Here is an 8,646-nt window from a genome sequence, read left to right on the forward strand (position 1 = left end):
GGTAGGATTAGGGTTAGGACTAAGGTTCAAGGAAGACAAATTGGGTTTAGGTTCAATTGGATGAGAATTATTTGGGTTGTTTGTGTGAGGTGTTGTGTTTACATGAGACATATTGAATGGCTGGTTTGGATAGGCAGTGGATAAGGAAGTGTTTGGATGGGTTGAATGGTGAGGATGGCAAAACGATCCCGTTGGTGAAAGTTATTGGAGTGCCACTAATGAACGCAATGCGACGTATGAAGTCAAAGATAAGATGGGGGAATCATATCCGCATATTTTCCAAGGTTATTAATTTTGGGGACGAAATTTCTTAAAGGGTAGAAGAGTTATAACAACCTAACAAAAATTACTTCTCAGGCTGACAGAGGAAAGTGTGTTGTGTCTTTGGTGCTTGTGTGTAGTTAATTGCAGGGAACATATGCTTCTAATTATTTATTATCGTTCTATATATATTATTATTTAGTGTAAATAATTTGTTTGGTCTAGCTTGGTAGAGACATGGAAACTGCCTAAGCAAAAATTCCATTTGTAACAAAATTGTGTTGTACATTGAGTGTCAGTGTAATTTAGCTCTGTGTGAGAGTTACCTCGGTGTGCAGTTCACTCTAGTTATAGATAATCCTAGAGAGATTAACACAATAATCAAGGCATTTAGGATAGAATTTACTAGTTTTGGTATAAAGCAATAATACTTATTTTTGGAAAAACTCTACTTTAGCCTTTTTAAGTAAAAATTTCAAAATTGAAGCACACCACATTTGGTAGTTGATGTACACCATTTTCATAGTCGAGCTAGGGTCATTCATGAGTAAAAATTGAGTGATTAAGGTAAGCCAACACCTTAATCCAATGGACCATGCTCTAAGCTTCTTCTACAAGTTCATATAAACTCCCAAGAACTCACAAAAACTTGGTCATTCTTCCTCTCTTTTAGGAGCTGGTCATGAGGAAAGGAGACACCATTTTCATTATTATTCCAAGCTTTCCCAAGTGTTCTTGAGCTCTTCTTCTATCAAACTTAGGTAAATGACCTCCATTTTCAATTCTAAGCTTGATTTTCACTTCATTTTCTTGCTTTATTCTTACTTGTAGTTTCAAAATCTTATTTTTGCACTCTTGAAGGTTGGAAACTAGAATCTAAACTCCCTCATTCTTCCTTCTAAATTTTGTGGAGCATCATCAAGGTAAGGGGGGTCTCTCCAATCTTTGAATCCAAGATGTGATGCATGGAAACTTAGCTTAAAAAATGTAGTTGTGTTGTTCTTAAAATTTTGATGCTTGATTCCCTTTCTTGGAGCTATATGTTAGGTTGTTTATCTTGAAATTTTGATGCCAAAAATGAGTTCTTTGGATTTTAAAACCTAGGGTTAGACTTAAGGTGTGTCTAAAATGGAATCTTCCAGAGAAAGTGACCACCAAAACAAGTTAAAGAGATTTTTAGGAAGCCACAATTTGAGCATGAATTTGACCTGGTTGGTATTGTTGTGTTGTTTGTTTTCTAGAATTGTTAACCTCAAAAAAGATTTTGTTAGGTATGAAAATGTAGGCTAATGTAACGACCTCCCTCGTCACTACGATATCATTAACTCTAAAACGCGTAATTTCAATTTTTAAATAAAATCTCCATTAATTTAATTATGAAAATGAGAGTAAATTTTTCCCGATATACATTCACCAAACAACGCAAAAACACTTAAATAAACACATATATATGTATATCTTAAACTATTATATACCATTCACATGACAGAAAACAATTTAGTTTTTTACATGTATCTAAATTTGAGATTTACATGCCCAAATCAAACAAAATCATGGAGCCACTACAGAGGAGTTGATAACTAAACACAACTCTCTCCCAAAATAATCTCAACGTCATAGTGTTGACTTGGCGGTTCCCACAAAAAGAATCTCCCTCCTCGTCATCTATTGATGTTCATCTGCTCTCACGAACAAAGGTTTGCGATCATCACAGGTACCAACCAAACGGTAAAAATTGCAAGGGTGAGTTTATTATAAAAGAAACCAACAATTATCAAATGAAAATAATTAGCAAGAGAAACAATAACAAGTACCATGATCATACACAATTATCCATCAATTCAACATCCAATCAATCATGCTTAGTATGATGTATGCACTTGACCTCAACTCTCAAATGCAATGTGGTATCATTTGTCAGGAAATAGCCTGAGCGTGTTCACGCAACACTCACACTCAGGAAAACTAGGCAACAAGTGTTGAGATTACCCTAAACTCCCCCCCCCCAAATGGTGATCGGCTTGAGTCACAAGGGAGTTCCAAATCGAGTGACATGCCCTCAAGTACAAGTATTTTCCATCATGAAAAACTACATGCACTTACTGACAAAGTTTATACTATTTCCATGCAGTATGAAGTATGACACATGGGTACCATCAATGCACTGACCGTGAGTAATTAAAGATTCTAAGCCACCCCTTCACTCTAGAGATGCTTAAAACTCTTTAACCATTCTATTTCACCCACAAGGGATATCCAACTTGGTCATTGCACCCCCCATGTACGTACACAACATACATCATCACAATGACATTATCAACATCAACAACATCTCATTTCAATGTCATTATCAACATCAACATCATCTCATCTCAATGTCATTATCAACATCAACATCATCTCATCTCAATGTCATTACCAACGTCAACATCATCCAATCTCAATGTCATTCTCAACATCAATATCATCTCATCTCAATGACATTATCAACATCATTACCATCTTATATTAATATTATCATCAATAACAACATCATCTTATATCAATATTATCATAAACGTCAACATCCTCTCATATCAATTATTATCATCAATAACAACATCATTAGTAATCACATTCCACACATAGATACATATAAATTTCATGTCTGAGATTCACACTCCCCAGGTCTTCAGACATCATAAGTCTAATAAAATGATAATGTTATTTATCAAAAACAGATGTATCGCATCCCATTAGTCGAAAACATTGTCTTTCTTGAAAACCAGCATGCACAAGGACAAACATACATTGTCATAATTGGGTTCCCTGATCCCAATTATGGTATCAAAGCCATAAATTATAATAAACTCCCTTCGCCTATCATGAGCTCTCTATCAGCTCCTCTCTGTGTCATTCAGAGTTCTTTCATGTTCATGTTTGTTGGTACAAATGCAATGTTCTATATACCAAATCGATGGCAATTTAGTATGAATTTGAAAAAACAAGGTTAATATCAACACTCGGGGTCAAATAACCCTATCAAAATAAAAGGGGCTAAAGGGTGTTTCAGGTTCTATTACAAAGAGACGTCATTTTGAAATTTTGATTATGCCAATGTGACTGGGGTTCAGTGATGGTCACGAGAACAACATCAATTTTCTAAAAAAGTAACTTTTACAACATCTCATTTTTAAGGGTTTTTCAAAGGAAGTGTAAAAATATCCTATTATAGTACCCAAAACACAAAAGATACTAAGAGAAGCTCAAACTAACTAGGAGAAAGGTATACAAGTCAAGGTTACCTCAGAAAAATTACGAAAGAAAGGATCAAGAGCTTGTTTCTCTACTAAATCCTTGAGGTGGATTCTGAGGATTATGCTCCGATTAAAATGTTCCTCTCCGTGCAGTGGTCCAACGGCAAGCAACAATGACTTATGGTGGTAACTGGTGGTCGTGGGTGGTGGAGAAGACGATGTTAGGGTTTGGGTGGGAATTTGGAGAGAAGATGAGTGAAAAATCGTGTTTTTCACACTAAAGAACGTATTTATAATCTGCAAATATCGCTTAGCAACCTCATCTCACTTATCGAAATTCAACTTTTGGCGCTAAGCGATACATTTCCTGATGAGCGCAATTTCTCCTCAGGTTCACACTGAAGAACGTATTTATAATCTGCAAATATCGCTTAGCAAGCTCATCTCACTTATCGAAATTCAACTTTTGGCGCTAAGCGATACATTTCCCGCTGAGCGCAATTTCTCCTCGAGTTGGAATTGCACTTAGCGCGCTTGTCTCACTAAGAAAGATGTCCAAAAGTGTTAGATTAGAAATCCCAATGGTCAAAGCGTGAAGACTTTGGTTACAAACCTACAATCCAAATTTAAAGACAATCCAACGGTTAACAAGTTCGGGGTCGTAATTTTACTGGAACAGGTTTTGGTAAAACTTGAAATCTCACAATTTTAAGATAGGTATCAAACTTCACATAACCTAACATCCACATCAAAAAATGACAAATAGATAATTCACACAACACTCCAACTCATCCAAATCAATCAAATAATCAAATAACACAAGAAATACATTAAACATCGATTTTCATATAGCGAAATTTCTGGGCGTTGCAGCTAACACATAAGGTTTAGGAAAAACCAATTTTCAAGCATTAGAAAACCCAATTAAAGTTTAGGAATGAAATTTTGTAAACCTAGACAAAAGGGGAATTTCAAGTATTAGATGATTTAATTCAGTGGTTTTAAGTTTAAATTTAATTTAGAACATGGAAAAACCTCAAGGAAGTAGTAAGGAATGTAAGAATTTATTCTGGCTAAATTACAGGACAATAGACAAACCGATAAAATCGCTAGAATTGAGTGCTTTGTGTATGGTATTTCTAAATAACATGATTGAGCATGCTAAGCATTTATTTCTAAATTACTATTGTTTTGAATGTATAAGACTATGAGAGTATGAACTGTGGTAGTATTTATCTGTGGCGTGTGAATTTTATTCTAGTCTAGAACCCTAGGATAGTCACTGAATATGAGTAAGATTGTGAAAGTGTGAACTCCGACAAAATATATCTATTGTGTGTGAGATCTATACTTTGGTTGTGTGTGTGTGTGTATTGACTATCTTTTCTGTACGCGCTCTGGGTTGGGTCCAGGGGTGTTCAACCCTTGGCAAATTGTCTATTATAATTTATGAATGATTTTATTTTAGTTGTTGTGTTATCCGTGAAATAGACATTTTTTTTATTACTTGAGAGATTGAGATTGGTTTCCCGAGAGTAGGATGAATGTTTTATCCTCGCCTCAATTTCTTGTGGTGTGAATGTTTGATTATGTTTGTCGTGTGCTACGCAAGGGCTACACACACGATGCGACAATAAGAGCGAAAGGACCAAAGGAAAAGTAAGGAACCGAAGATTTTGTGCCATTTATGAATGGTGAGGTTGCGTTGAAGAAATGGATGACGGACAGAGATACACTAGGGTGTAGTGGGCAGAAAGGTTTATGAGACTACGGGAATAAGCAAGTGGTGACTACCCAACATTTTGTGCAAATAATTTGGCTAAGGAAGTTCATAGGCCTCACTTTGCTATTCCTGACTGGCTCTGAGACTTAACTTTTTAAGTTGTAAGCTGGGGATCGATGTACATTGTATATGTATGTGGCAATATCATCTACACAAAATGTAAGACCATCATGATCATTGGGAGGCTTGGTGGTAGTGGTTGGGCCCTATTGTAAAATAAGTGGGATAATTGTGTGCTTAGGACACGAGAATGCTATTTTCTTAGACAACCACACGTAGTGATTAAGTAGATTGTATACTATGGTTTTAATTTGTTTGTTGTTTGTGGCATTTGAGGAGAAGAGGACTCACCCATACAACCAACAACTTTTCAAGAGCAGGTCATGGAGTATCCGCAAAGGATGTTCACATGGATAAGTAGATACAACTACAATTATACAGTGGAGGAAGAGGCATGCCCCCACGCGCACTTTGGTTACATTCGGTGTCACTTTTTGTTGTTAGATGAGCTCAGATACCACCAATCACCATAAGGAACTTGTTACGTATCATGTTCCTTTCGAGCATACTCTTTGGTGCGACATGCATTAATAATATTATCATCTACCACGCCTACGTACTTAGGATTTGAATGGCCAGACAACCTACTGCGGTTCATGAGACACTTCTTTGAGCATGATGCTAATGGGAGGGCCACTAGATCTACCTTATGCAGGATACGACTATCGAAGTCTACGAGGATGAAGGAGATTTTATTGATGATGAGGATTTAGCGCCATCCGAGACCACTTTTTATCAGGGTGTCTGTGGTGAAGAGATATTTAGGGAAGAGATGGTTTCGTCGACAAGGAATGAGACTTCTCGAAAAACAAAAGCAACCATTCTGAGGATATGACTTCGCCCTAGGTAGTTTGAGGGTCTCTAGTAGTGACTACTTTGAGTGTAAGATTGTTTTCTCCTTTTTGAGTCATACGTGGGGTGAGAATATTTCTATACCCAGTGTCCTGATATTTCATTATATTAATCCTCTTGGTGATAATGTGTAATAATGTAAATGATATGAATATTTTATCGTTCTTGCAAACACTTGAAATTATTTTAAAACATCTATGTATATATCTTAAGGGTCACCGAGGCTCAGTATTTATAATTATGTATTTCTTTCCGTTTATCATCATTTAATTTTGTGCAAGTTAATTAATTATTTATAAGTTATATTTTATTATAGTGCTGTATTAGGATGAAAAAAAATGACAACAATTTTCCAAATGATTTTTAAAGAAAGATCGTCTTAATGATGCGTTTCACAAAATTTATTATTTAAATAATTTTTGAAACAAAATCTGGAGAAAAAATTTAAGGTGTTTACAATTTGGGAGGATGCGATTAGGTTTAATTAGGTTTTTCATTTGTGATAACAGAGGAGAGTTGCAGCTGATGAACGTCTAAACGTCTCTTTTTTCCACCTACAATCAAATCCTGGATGTTAGAATCTTCAATATTCATGGGCTCATCATTGGAGACGTTAATTCGAGATTATTGTTGCACTGAATTCGAGAATATCAGTTTGGGATTCTTAAATATTTCGGCCATCAATTCCACCCGTTTCTGAATCTCCAAATCATTGGCATTTATTGTCGTTGTCCCTCGACAATTAATGCCTTGAATCTCCAAATCACGAGCTGTCTGGGTTTTGGGCTCATCGGAACCTCTGTTGCCACCATCCCGAAGGTATTTTGAGCCTCCTGCTGCAGTAGGGTTTCTCTGATCAGCTTTAAGATCTTAGCTCCACTTTCTAATTCCATTGACTTCACCAATCAGAAGAAGCTTCTCACAATGTTCACCAATATGACTAATCAAGCCACATAAATAGCAAAACGTGCCAGGTCTTTCAAATTTGAAGAAGACTTCCTTTGGATCACCTCCAGGCTTCTTCACATTTTTCCGATTTTTTCAAAGGTTTACGCACATCGAGAAGGACACAAATACACATAAATGGATGCAGAAATTTATAAAGTTCTTCTCATCATATTCTAGGAATTTGCCTAAGTAGTTGCCGATATTCTGCCCTACCCTTTTTGACATGAATCCCAAAGGCAAATTATGAATTTGGACCCAAAAAGGCACGTTGAACAACGGTATCTCTAAAGGATTCTCGTCCTCCGTAATCACTCCCAGAATTAGCATGTATCTGTCAAACCTCCATGACCCTCCTTTTAGAACTCTTTGAATGTCAACTTGATGGTAGAACCGGAATAGGAAAGTTCCATTGCCAATATATGAAATGGTAACTCCTTTAAGAGGCTTCCATATATTTGCCATTAATTATTTCCTTCATAATTTAGACACATAGAGGTCTGTCAGCTAAAAACCTGCCCACTAAACATAGAGCAGGGTTGAAATCATGGTTGATATTATCTTCTACGGGAATCTCCAAACCTCAACATCATTTTCTTCCATATTTAGGTCATTGATAGGTGGATCTTCCATGATGAAGGGGATAAAGGTAAAGTGTGTGAAAGGTTATCTCTGAACAAAGGGAAAAGATCAAATCTCACAGAAGGAAGTGAATCACACATAACAGGAAAGTCTTGATATCACGGGGGTAATAGGGAATTTCTCCAGTTTGAGAGAAAACACATCTTCTCTCAGCTTTAATGGTAGTCTCTTAGGTATTTTTAATAGATTATTATGTATGGTAAAATACTTCAATTTTGAATAATAACTTAAAAAGTTGTATACTACAAGATTGTTTTTAATTGAATAATTGCATAATATTAATACTAATAATAAAAAGAAATTAATTAAACTCAGATATGTGAGGGGGTTGGATTCTATTGGGTTTGGGTGAGAGATAAGAGTAATGAGAAGAGTAAATTTTAATCATATAATTTTTTTTGTTGTTCAACCATATAATTAAATGAATGGTTACAATTAAAATAATTTTAACCGCCTTTATATAATTGCATCAATAAAATTAGATCCCTTACATCCCATGTAATCACTAAATATATCCTCTATACGTACACATAATTTTTTTAATAAATTATATATATATATATATATATATATATATATATATATGTATAATTGCATCACTAAAATTATTTCAAAATGGAACACGTGTGTATTGCATGGACTACTAACTACTGTACTTAGTTTCTTCTTTTTTAAGTGAACTACTTAATTTCTTGATTAATTAATTAATCATCATCTTTTATATATATATATATATATATATATATATATATATATATATATATATATATATATATACACGTGTGTGTGTGTGGTAGGGAAAGCGTAGGCTAGGCCGGTTGGATTTTCTACTCGTAGTATTTCATTATATATTAATTGTAAGCATAA

This window comes from Glycine soja, chromosome 13 (assembly GCF_004193775.1).
Source record: "Glycine soja cultivar W05 chromosome 13, ASM419377v2, whole genome shotgun sequence".
Lineage (NCBI taxonomy): Eukaryota > Viridiplantae > Streptophyta > Magnoliopsida > Fabales > Fabaceae > Glycine > Glycine soja.